Here is a 13506-nt window from a genome sequence, read left to right as displayed (position 1 = left end):
GTCCGTCATCAGTAACACCAAAACTAGGAGGAGTTGATAAGCGAAACTGGTGTTTCACACCAACTTGCGCGGATATCAACATGACAGGACATTAGTTATTATAACAAAGAAAAATTATATCGTTTAGTTATCTTTAAAAGAAGGAAATATTTGAATTAAAGAAAATCAAAACAGGGGAAAAATTAGCCCGGGAATTAGGAAGGGCAAGAGGATGCTTCCTTTTTCTTGTATGAATAGAATAAAGGGTTAGATTCACTCCTAAATTTTTGTATATCATATAGGATTTATCGGTCTGCAATTCTTGCCATTATAACTTCAATTTATGCATAAATTAAAATATATTTAATTCTCAAACTCAGGTGGGCAATTGCCCACTTCATTCCTTGTGTTGTTCGTAGCCCCTCGAAACAAAATCCTAAATACGCCATTGGTTGTCTTCAACATTGGGAGGTGGGCAGATTTGAGGCTTATTCTAGAGAAATGAGATGAAACTCATATTACGGTAGATGAATCTGATTTCTGAGGTGAACCTCTTGTATATTAAATATCAGGCGATGTAGATGAAGTAGTAATACATATCAGTATTACAAATCACTGCTGGGAACACATTCTGAAATCTGAATATATGTATATTTATAATTGTTATGTTTCTAATTAGGCATCCACAAAGATCCACGTTAAAATTGTTTTAAAATAATATAATAATATAAATAATGACTTCGCCAAAACTATGAAGAAAGAGTATCAATTATGTATGACGCAACAATACTCTTATTTGAGCAAAATGATGATAATCTCAATAACATTACAGGAATCGTTACATAAATCTGACGCATGTCATATACTATTTAATTAACAGATGTAACCTTAAGATTATGGAGAAAAATATTCCAGCAATTAAATTATTTTCTTTGCTTAGGAAACATTCTCTCAAAAAAAGGACACGCGGAAATACGTAGAAACAAACCATGGTTCCAACTAGCAGAGAAGAGAAAACAGGCAAAATTACGTTAGCTACAAAATCCGAATGAAATAAGTTCACAAAATTTCGTAGACATCAGGCGGGAAACTTCCAAAACTTCTAGAACAGAGAAACGCGATTTTTTGAAAGCTAAAATTAAGGAACTTGAAGATAACAATAAAAATAAAAACATTCGGGATATGTATAAAGGGATCAACGAATTTAAGAAAGGCTATCAACCTCGTGCTTATATTAAAGAAAGTTGATGGAACAGTTCTTACTGATACAGATAGCATTTTGAATAGATGGAAAGGTTTCTTTGACGATTTGCTTAACACGCAGCCAAAAACTAATGTGAGTGAAGAAAAGGAGATACACACCGGAGAACCGTGTATTCCAGAACCCAACCGAATAGAAGTAGAAATCGCTATAAACAAATTAAAGAAACACAAATCTCCGGATGTAAACGAAATTTCGGCTGAGGCGAAAAATTGTGGAACAAGATACACAAACTCATCTTCCTTACCTACAACAAGGAAGAATTGCCACAAGAGTGGAAAGAATCAATCATCGTTCCAATCCACAAGAAAGGCGACCAAACTGACAATAATTATGGAAGCATTTTTCTTCTGTCAGCATCCTATAAAGTGCTTTCAAATATTCTATTAGCAACATTGAGCCCATACACAGATGAAATTATTGAAGATTATCAGTGCGGATTTAGACAAAATCGATCAACTGTCGACCAAATATTTGCCATTCGCCAAATACTTGAAAAGAAGTGGGAATACAGTAGCCCGCTACATAAACTATTTATTGATTTCAGAAAGGCTTACGACTCGGTTAGGAGAGAAACATTGTACAACGTTCTTACAAAATTTGGAATACCAAAAAAACTAATTAGATTAATTAAGGCATGTTTAAATGAATCCCAAAGTAAAGTTCGGGTAAGAAAACTTTTTGGCCACGTCGAAAATGATCTGAAACAAGGAGAAGCATTGTCGCCATTATTATTCAACTTTGTCCTAGAATACGCTATAAGGAAAATCAAAGATAGCAACCAGGGCCTAGAGCTGAACGGTGCTCACCAGGTTATGCGTACGCTGATGATGTAAATTTAATAAGTGATGATAGGAGAACAATAGAAAAAAATGCAGAGGTCTTAACGCTTGCAAGGACATGGGTTTAGAAGTAAATAGAAAGAGAAAACTAAATACATGGAAATGCGTCGGGACCATAATAGGCAAATTATGAATGCGTTAAATTATTAAATAATACTTTTGATAAAGTGGATACTTTCAAATATCTAGGATCAATATTAACAGACCAAAATCGTATTCACGAAGAAATTAAATGTCGACTAAAAACAGGAAATTCGTGTTATTATTCAGTTCAAAATCTCTTGTCGTCGCGAATTCTGTCGAGAAATTTGAAGCTTAAAATATATATAAAACGATAATCATGTCTGTTGTTCTGTATGGTTTCGAAACATGGTCCCTTAATCTGAGGGAAGAACATAGGCTGAAAGTATTTGAGAACAAGATCCTCAGACGAATATTCGGACCCAAGAGGAACGGGAATGGGGAATGGCGGAAACTTCATAACGAGGAACTACATAAATAATACGGCTTACCAAACATTGTTATTGTCATCAAATCTAGGAGGCTTAGATGGGCAGGACATATAGCCAGGATGGAAGAAAGTAGGAACGCTTTCAAAGTGTTAGCGGTAAGACCAATCGGAAAACGACCATTAAAAAGACCTAGGCGCAGATGGGAAAACAATATTAAGATGGATTTCGCAAAAATAGGAATACAAAGCAGAAACTGGATCCAGTAGGCTAAGAAAAGAAATCAGTGGAGAGCTTTTGTGAACGCGGTATTGAACCTCCGGGTTCCATAGGCTATACAGTAAGTTAGCTTACGAAGCATGAGTAGATGTCTAGGCTGATACTACAAAATAGATGAAGTGCGCATTTTATATATATAAAAAAATGGGTTCTACTGATATTGGGTAATCTATATACTCTTCGTGTGCTAGGACCTAGGGGAGAGGAGAAGAAAAGATTTCATATCCGGTTACGTCACGCACAGTCGCACGCCTTCATTTTCATTAAAAATGTAAAAGCCAAGAGAAACCAATTTCATCTCGCTTTCCTTTGTGGCAGTCGGACACAAATCAGCACACTTATCTGGAAAAAGCACTTTTCAAATCGGATTATTGGGAGAGCCTCCGTTCCAATGTTGGGGGGGACATGTCTCCCCATTTCCCCGGAATTTATGCCCGTACCTACAGTTGAGACAACTTTCCAGCATGAGGAGAGGGGCATATCCTTTTTTGGCATTTATTGCAATTTGTGCCCAAGTAGCGGAAGTGGAATTAATACATATTGAGAAACTACTAAACGCACTACAGCACGAAGTTCAGTTTGAAATACTACAGAATACGATTCTTTAAAAAAAAAAAAAAAAAAAAAAAATTGAAAAGTCAAGAGAAATCAATTTCATCTTACATTCCTTTGTGGCAGTCGGACACAAATAATCACACTTATGCCAAAAAGCACTTTTTAAATCAGATTATTGGGGGGACAGTCCCCCCCAAGGCCAACATTGGGGGGGGGACATGTCCCCCTCGTCCCCCCTGGGATTTGCGCCAGTGCTTATAAGTATATATTATATTTCCATTCGCATCCTTAGATTGGTACTCAGTGCAGCGCCGGTCACAGCTGATGGTATTCCTAGGGTTATCGATGAACGGAAATCTAATTTGCTTAGAGTAGAGAGCAATAAAGGAAGTCTTAAAGTAGTCAGCCATCATAAAATTCAGAGCGATTCTCTCTTACGTATAACTAGATTGCCTATTGTCACCGCACTAAATTTTCCAGCTCTTAGTAACTACAACAGTGGACACAAGAATCGAAAATCTAGTTTTACCAACAATGACTTACGATTAGCTATAATATAAACAAGAACAGAAAAAAAATTTAAAAAATATATGTTCAATAATTTTTGGATACTGAAAACAGTTAAACGTAAAATTGTTGAAATTTACGTATAGAATATACATTTATGTGTGAATATTCTTTCGGAAAGCAAGTTTTATATCTGTGCACATTTTCATTCACTTCGGATCACTTCTTCTGGCCTTTCGGGCCTCAACTTTCAAAATTTTGGATGGAGGCTTTTGCCCCCTAAAACGTTTTTCCGCAGAAAATATAAAAGCTGTATTTGTTTATTTTTTGCTTCTTGTCCCTACACAAAGTTTCGTTGCAATTCTTCATGTTCTTTACACACATCTGACACACTGTTACTAGCATTTTCGATATTTCATGATCAAAGGTTTGGAGGAGTCTGTGCCCCACCTAACCTTTTTTTCCAGGAAAATACGAAACCCGTATTCCCTCATTTTATGTCTACAATATCTGCACGCAATTTCATTTACTTCGGTTGACTTCTTGCCTTTCGGGCATCAACTTTCAAAACTTTGGATGGAGGCTTTTGCCGCCTAAAACCGTTTTTCCGCTGCAAATAAAAAAACAGTTTTCTTTTATTTTTTGTGTATTGTCAATACACAAAGTTTCGTTGCAATTCTTCATGTACTTTACACACATCTGACACTGTTACTAGCACTTTTGATATTTCATGATCAAAGCTTTGGAGGGGTCCGTGTTCCAGGAAAATACGAAACACGTATTCCCTCGTTTTACGTCTACAATATCTGTGCACAATTTCTTTCACTTCGGCCCACTTGTATTTGCCTTTCAGGCGTCAACTTTCAAAATTTTGGGTGGGGGCTTTTGCCCCTGAAATCGTTTTTCCGCATTAAAAAAAACACGTATTCGTGTATTTTATGTGTAGTATCTACCTGCCAAATTTATCAAAATCGGAGTGTTACACTTGGGAAGTGTTACTTAGCTTTTTATTAGTGCTGTCGAATTTTTGTGACATTTGCGGTTTTCGTTTTTTGAGAAAACCGTTGCCGTTTTCAAAACCGAAACCGTAAAAGTGGTTTTCGAAACCGAAACCATAAATGCGGTTTTCGAAACCGAAACCGCAAATGTGGTCTTCAAAACCGAAACAGCAAAAGCGGTTTTCGAAACCGAAACAGTAAAAGCGGTTTTCGAAACCGAAACAGCAAAAGCGGATTTCCAAACGAAAACCGCAAAAGTTCTTTTCGAAAGTGAAAGCCGCCAGAAACCGTGTTTGCGTTTTTATAAGTGAAACCATGTTTGTTCTTTTCAAAGCAGAAACAATGTTTACTGTTTTTAATTACACCTTTTAAGAATTATGAAAGCATCTATCAATCGAGACAATTGTATTGATTTATATGTGTGTTTTAGCTTTCTTTTTATTTGCTCCAAGACTATTATGGTAATATCTGCAGCACTGTACGAAAGGGATAGTTCGATGGTTGTACAGGTTACAACTAAATTAGGGTTGCCTTATTTTAAAATCGGAAAAGTGGGGGTTCTAAATTGTAAGTACTGATGTGAACTTTTGTGTTACAAATACTAAGCTGGGATCCTTCGCACTTTTTTTTTTTTTTTTTTTTAGTTATTTCGTTGATGACACTTCCAATGTACTTTTCTGCTACAGGGAAGCAAACTGGACTAAACATGATTTTTATATATTTTGTAAATTAGACCACGAGGAACACGAATCTGAACCAATTTTGACATTCCGAACTTCGGAACTCGAGATATTCGAACATAAAGTCACCACTGAAGCAAAAACGACCCCATTTCATTTTTATATATTCTGTAAAATAGACCAAAATGAGCAATAATCTGAAGGCATTTTGACATTCCGACTTCCCGAACTCGAGATACTAGAACTTATACATTTTTTATATAGTATGTATAAAAGTAACGAAGAAAGTTCTGTCGCTTTTTGACCTATCACCTTAGAGCATCGATATGTTACCTAAGACGTACCTGGAAGATCAAAAATAGTACCCATGAGTATCAACGACCTTCTGCCAACGATTGGGATGGACATGGATTCCTTCGCGGTAGAATTTGGTTTGCCGTGTAGCGAAGAAGGTATCAAGTGCATTTTCCAGCTCTACTACGGAGTTGAACTGGAGTCCTCTAAGGTAAGTGTCCAAAGAATGGAACAGATGATAATCGGACGGTGCAATGCCCGGGGAGTATGGCAGATGCAATAGTGTTTCCCATCCAACTCGTAGGATGGTGTCCCGGGTCATTCTAGCCATGTGGGGCTTAGCGTTATCCCGTGACGATTGAACCTCTTAGCCATTGAGAAGTGCTGGCTCCAGGGTTTTGAGTTTTTCTTGAACACGGCTCCACTGCTGATAGTATACAGTTGTATTGATGTTCTGCTCTGACCAGCCGGTAGCACTTCCCGATGCACGATGTCGCGAGCAGTTCACCAAACATACAGGAGGACTTTCTGCTGCATTACTGGTTTCAGTTGTTTTGGAACCGGTTCATGGGATTTTAACCAATGATGACGACGCCGTGGAGCTTTATACACGACCCACTTCTCATCACATGTCAACATCCTGTCCGGAAATGGCTCTTTCCTCAGACGAAACAGCAAAGAAACACAGGTATCTGCTCGCGTAGCCTTCTGGCCCGGAGTCAAATCATGTGGGACCCATAGACCAAAGTTGATGGAGGTGTTGCTGAATGGTTTCTTCACTCACATTGGATGTTAACCCCAGTTCCTCACATGTCTGACCACTGTTCGCCTCAATTGCTACCTGAAGATCTTCATTTTGTACATGTGTTGGCAGGGGTGTAGCCACGGGGGGCCCCATCGGAGCCAGGCCCCCCAAATGATCTCCTGCCCCCCCCCCAAATGACCAGCTTTTAGAACATCATTGTAAGATCACCTCGCTTCAGTCATTTAAAATAAAGTTTATGTAGCTATATAATTAATAATTCATGGTAAAATAGTGTTTAAAATACTATTTTACCATATCAATCTAATAGTAGTATGGTATCTCTTCCTTATACTGATCGGAAAATATCATGGTATACTTTTTTGTGACAGCACATTACACAATGTACTGCGATTTATGTATATTTGACAGTTTGAAAACAAAAAAAAGACCATAAATACTACCATAAAATAATGCTGCTAAATTAATTTGTAAGTACATTATAATTTTTTATATGCTGTAACTAGTGTTGTAAAAAAACGGTTTTTTTTCTGTGAAGTTTTTTTCAATAAAAAAACCGTTATTTTTCACGTTTTTTTCAAAGGTCTGTTTTTTTTTCTGGCAACTATTATTTATTGATTTATGTTGCTGATTATTGAAATAGCCAACAGAACTTGAGTCGAAGCCCTCGTAATTTACAAATCGTTTGTTTAACTTTGTACCTATACGAGCAAAATTGTGTAATTATTTCTTTCGGACCCAGGCCATTTTTGGCGTTTTCCTATATTTTCAGTAAGTGACTTATTGCTCAAAAACCATTCATTCGATTGATATGGTTAAGACTTTGTTTTTTAGAAAATGGATGTGGCTATTTTTTGGTGTAAGTTGTATTGCAGTGTTGCTTACGGGTGAGAAATTATTGAGGGAAATGTAGGGGTGAAAATTTACAAAAAAAATCCCTAACCGAATTTCAAATTTTTTTGTATCTAGCACCACTGCTGCTATATGGGTTCCAGTCACCTAAAAAATTCTTTGGTGTGTTGACAAGGTACAATGAAATCCTGAAGTCGCTGGCTTCCATTCAAAGAGGGGAAAAAATTCTTTGTCATCATACACATGAAATTTTGATACTTTTTACGTCTCAGAAGCAAAAATCAACAGATATGCCGGGGATACAGCTTCTCTAATTATCCTATTGAAACTTTTTATGGTATGCTGTGTAGGCCAAAGAGGAAGCTTTGAGGTAGCAGTACGTTTGTTTCAAAGTAGCCAGTAAGAGGCTAATTATAGAGGGGGAAAGGAAATTTTCCGAATTTTTCACCTAAAATCGGAAATTAATTGTTTTGGCTGGAAACACTGCCATCAGACAGACAAAAACTGTCCGAAAGTAAACCTTAGTACTCCAAGAATATATCCTACAAGTATCATGGCGATATCTGACAAAGTAAGCATGGTATTAAAAAAATATCTCAATCTACCTCAGAAATTCCCCATTTTCTTACCATTTCCAGAACATGGTTTATTGTAATACAGGAGCATCATTTCCACAGGAGGGCAAAAGCACGACAGACATAAGACTTTCCGGTTTTATACTAGTATATTAGTAGACAATTGATTAAAGTATATGTATTCTTCAAACTCTTGGGGGGGGCAATTGCCCCCTCCTGCCCTCCCTAAATGACGCCCCTGAATGCAGGGTATTTGAAGTTAGCAAAAATATTTGCCCTTATATGCTGAACTACATTTCTTGAATAGATAGGGAAACAAACTTCACTTTGAAATATACACCACGAATTTGATTCTCGATAGAATCTGAAAGATGTTAAGAATGTTAAACTTTGAAGAACGCAACACAAGTTTGACGTCCCATGGTTATAATATTGTCGTTACAAACTAACTAAAGTAGCAATAAATACAGTGGACAGCTCACTGAACCAACTCCTGTTTTCCGGTTTTTATATAAATTAATATATCTAACGCCGAATTTTTGGTCAAAAGATCCTTTTTTCTTCGCATATATTTCAGGGAGAACATGTAACGTCAACATTTCATTAGCAAATGAAACAACTGATCAAATTGAATAATGGTGGAAGTTCCTATATTATTTTTTTAGGTGTTTGAATACTTCGGAAGGTTTTACAGAATGCTTGTTATTATACACACAGTGTTTGTTCTGTTTGGTGCAAAAAAAGTTTATTATGAAGAGTCACAGTCGTGTCCCGGTATGACCGGAACAGAAATGGGGACAACAAAACGACGTTATACACACGGAGAATTTGTATGATACTGTTAGTAAAACTTATATGCTTGCTGCCGGTCTAGTGGCTCGCGCGTGCGTTTTTGGTTTTTGTAGTCTCGTGTTCGATTCCCGTTAACGGTCAATTAAAATTTTACTTTAACTAGAATTTATTTTTATTAGTCATCCGTCTCCTTTAGCTTACAGGACTTAAACATTGAGAAAAGTATATGGGAAAAAATGTTAAATACTATACATGCAAAAGTCAGGTGCCAGTGTTTTGTAATCTATTGATAAAATAATAGGAAGACACAAAAGAAAATCTCTTGAGAACTGAAATTGAACAATGTTTGAGCATTCATGCTTAATTTGCTACTAGCGTGACACATTAAATTCAATGTAGACATTTTGAAAAATCTTAAAAAACCTTAGGGGGAGATATGGAAAATTGACCTATTAGCCTTCTCCTCCCAGTACATGGTAGTGAAACACATATTTTCTCCGAAATCCGGTGTTGCCAAGAAATCCAAGCTAGCTGACAATTCTCGGCCAGAGAGGTGAGTATTCTTCTCTGTCACTTGAGAAAGGTTTTTGCGAAAAATTAATTTTTAAAAAAAGTAGCGTAGAAACTCCGAATGGTTTGTGTTGTTTTGTTATTTGACACTTTGAGTAGAAAAATCTTCCTTCTTCTTTTGGAGAGCAATGAACCATATGCAGGAATATTGGTTAATGTGCTCATTTTTCTCTTCCTTACTTTGGAGTGTGAATTCTTTTAAAGTTATAAACATGAATACATCTATTGAGAAAGTAGGATGGGATTTTAATCTATACAAAATACTCTTGAATTCTAATCAAATAATAATATCTGAAATGTATGATGTAGAAGTATATTTCTAATTTACATAATAGATAAGGCAACAAGAGATCAAACATTTATGAATAGTGTATTTTAATTATATTTTGCATTTTATTACATTATATTTGATTACTTTATTACATAATTACATTATATTACATCGATTATTTTTATAAAATTCTACACCAGAGTATAGGTCGTCCTAATTAATTTTCTTTAACTGATTTTCCTCCTGACACCAGAAGAACATTGCTACAGTATTAAATCTTCTTCTTTCTCTTCCTTATTCGATAAAGATAAGAAAGATGCCTAGTGCTGTGTTTAGGCCATGGTTGACGGAAAGCTAGTCTGAAAATGAAAGAGTAAAACGAAGAGAATTCCATCCAGCTGCTCGTGTTAGTGTTGGCAAAAATAGGGAAGAGAAGGAGAAGAATGTCAAGTGCGTTCTGGAGAAGTTATATTATAATTAATATGACAGAGGGTATGACAAGAAGAAGAAGAGAAAAAGTAATTACAATTGATATATGTTATTAAAGAGAATACATTTTATTTCAGTGCTAAAATATTAGCAGATCACCGCGTAGGAAATCTTCACACTTTGTAGCAGTTCTGTTAGCGATAGCCAGGGGTGCATCCAAAAAGGGGTCCACCGGATTCGGACCAAGAACCTAAGAACTTCGTACTTCTTTTTATTAATATACCAAACTTGTTTTGTCTAGAACATGTATTTGAATCGAAATTAAATGATAAAAGCTTAGGTGACCCAGTGCTATGTTCAAAACTTGGTTTTAAAGGGTTTAGCAGCTTTTGATATATTATATTTTTGAACCCTTTCCCCCTAGGATATGCCTTTAATGAAAGTGACATGAAAGAAACCCGACTCGAGTCAACTGCTACCTACATTGCAAAATACATTTGAAAGAGTCTATCAGTTTTTTTCTCATGAAGATGAGATAAATAACATGAATTTGAGTGTGGAGAAAAATACCTCTTAGGATACTCATTATAATGAAAGGGACATGAAAAATCCAGCTCGAGCCAAGTGCTGTTTCAAAATTCTTTTTAAATGGTTCAGCAGTTTTCTAGTGATAATAAGACAAGACAGTCTCGATTGTCTTCTTTCCAAAATTTTATATTTAGTTTCGAGCAATGATAGGAGAGAAGAAAATATAGTAATCATGGAAAAATCGAGATGTAAACGAATTTATAAGTTGGATCGCTTCTACATGCCTCAAAACGGAGTTCTGGACATCTGTTCGTCCCAATGAAAATATGTTTGGTCGCCTAGAAGGCATAAGTACTGTTCAACGTATCGAGACGTAGTTTTAAATTTAAGGTATTTAAAAGATTCTCTAGCAACTTCTTTTCGAATTTTCTTACTACTGCCAAAACTATGAGTAGTTTATTGGACATGAAAATCAAAATTTGTGATTTTCTCGGAAACGCCTCTAACGATTTTTTCATGTTTCATAAATACATGATTCATAACAATCTGATAATATGGAATAACTCATTTATCCTGATAGTTTACCTTTGGAGTGTTTTATTCGGACGACTTTTTCAAAAACGAAACAGGCGATATAGAATAATTTGATTAATAACCCTAAAATAGGGTTAAGTAATTTCTCCCGATTAAATTCGCAAGAGATATAGCACGGCCAACAAGAGATGGTCTCTGACGTTTCTTACCACATGCGGTGGGACATTGCAGCCCCTACTTTGATACCAGTGTTACCAACCACGATCACTCTGTCTTATACCATTAATTAAATTGCCACTACAGTTGCACCGGAAAAAACCTTGACACGCGAGAAGTGGCAATGTCACTGCGAGCTGTCAGAGACGTTCTCTTACTGGACGCACTATAGTTTCTTAATAGGAGTGAGTTTATTATTGGATAATGTTCTCAAAAACAACTCAATCGATTTTGTTTATATATCATTAATAATTCTGTCACGTTGGGTAAATCACTTTGTTGACACTTCATAAACAAATATTTAATTAATAACCCTGATATACCAGGGTGCCATTTGTCATTTCTTATAAAAAGTTCATGTAGGTAATTTTCCTCGAATGAAATTTCCTCAAAACATAATGTCGCTCGTATTTCATGTTTAAGCGATAACTGCAGTATAATATGATATACCTTAAGAAATTGGAATGAGAAAATTTAGTGGAGTGGCCTGTATCTTTTATTACATATTGAGAAAATAATTATAGAATTTTTCCTCTTAAAGCGGAATTTCCCAAAACGCTGGAGCAAGTGTTCACTTACTTTTAATAATGAATTTATATACTGTTTCATCTCCCTAACATGTTGCGAAATATCCTAATTTTGACATACATTTTAAACCCTATTCCTCCACTTTGGCATATACATTTTGATGACATAACAAGTGAGTATCGTTTCACTGTAATTAAAACTTCCGAACTATGCGAATTCAAGGAGATTAAAACATATTCTTGGGACACTAAATCGATTGCAAAAAGCCGTTTCTTGTTTTACTAATTTAAAAACAAATATTTTACTCATTGTTGGTATTTTAAAAATAAAAGTCGTGCACGAGTAAATGCAAATTACTGGCAGATTGAACCATCTCCTACTACCCGTAAATGGCCTCATTACTCCTCCTGGACACATTCACATCATATTTTATATAGTCGCCTCCGACTGCATACCGACCAAACTCCCTTACAGAAGTACCGCCAGGGCCTTCGGGACACTCCCAACTGCTATTGCCTACAGGACCTTGGGACCCTAGAACATCTTACTGCTTATTCTTGTCTTTTTACGACACGTTATCATCCTGTATTTCTTAGCTCGTTGCACGCTCTGCTTGGTTATGGTCGTTTTCCTATCAGCACCATACTTCCACTGAAAACACCACAGTCATCTATCATCTCCTACAGCTCTTCATCCTCAACCATCTTGACCTCTAACTTGTGTTCTGTGGTCCCAGTAAAATACATCTACGTCATGCCCCTAATCTAACTTGCTAATTGTCCTAGCAAGCATGTGTACTAGCATTGGTTTGTTCAAGGAATCCCCGAAACATGAAAGGGGAGGAAACATGAGTTCCCCCTCAAAAGAAGAATGCTTATTACTTTTAAGGATTCTGTTAAATCGGAGATTCGGTTAAACGGAACGGTAGTACAGTTTATTTAATTAATATTCTTAATTTTATTGAAACAAAGTTGAAATAAGGGAAATAACTAACTAACTAACTAACTCTATGGCCTATGGAACCCGGAGGTTCAGTGCCGCGTTCACAAAAGCTCTCCACTGACTTCTATCCTTAGCTAATTGCATCCAGTTTCTACTTTGTATTCCTATCTCTGCGAGATCCATCTTAATATTGTCCTCCCATCTGCGCCTAGGTCTTCCTAATGGTCGTTTTCCTATGGGTCTACCAGTCAAGACTTCGAAAGCGTTTCTACTTTCTTCCATTCTAGCTACATGACCTGCCCACCTAAGCCTCCTAAACTTGACGACCCTAACAATGTTGGGTAAACCGTATAAACTATGTAGTTCCCCGTTATGAAGCTTCCGCCGTTCCCTATTCTCGTTCCTCTTGGGTCCGAATATTCTTCTCAGGATCCTGTTCTCAAATACTTTCAGTCTATGTTCTTCCCTCTGAGTAAGCGACCATGTTTCACAACCATACAGAACAACAGGCATGATTATCGTTTTATATATTTTAAGCTTCAAATTCCTCGACAGAATTCGCGACGACAAGAGATTTTGAACCGAATAGTAACACGAATTCCCTGCTTTTAGTCGACATTTAATTTCTTCGTGAATATGATTTTCGTCTGTTAATATTGATC

This window comes from Thermobia domestica, chromosome 5 (genome assembly GCF_964235325.1).
Source record: "Thermobia domestica chromosome 5, izTheDome1.hap1.1, whole genome shotgun sequence".
NCBI lineage: Eukaryota > Metazoa > Arthropoda > Insecta > Zygentoma > Lepismatidae > Thermobia > Thermobia domestica.
This window is presented reverse-complemented; position numbering follows the sequence as displayed.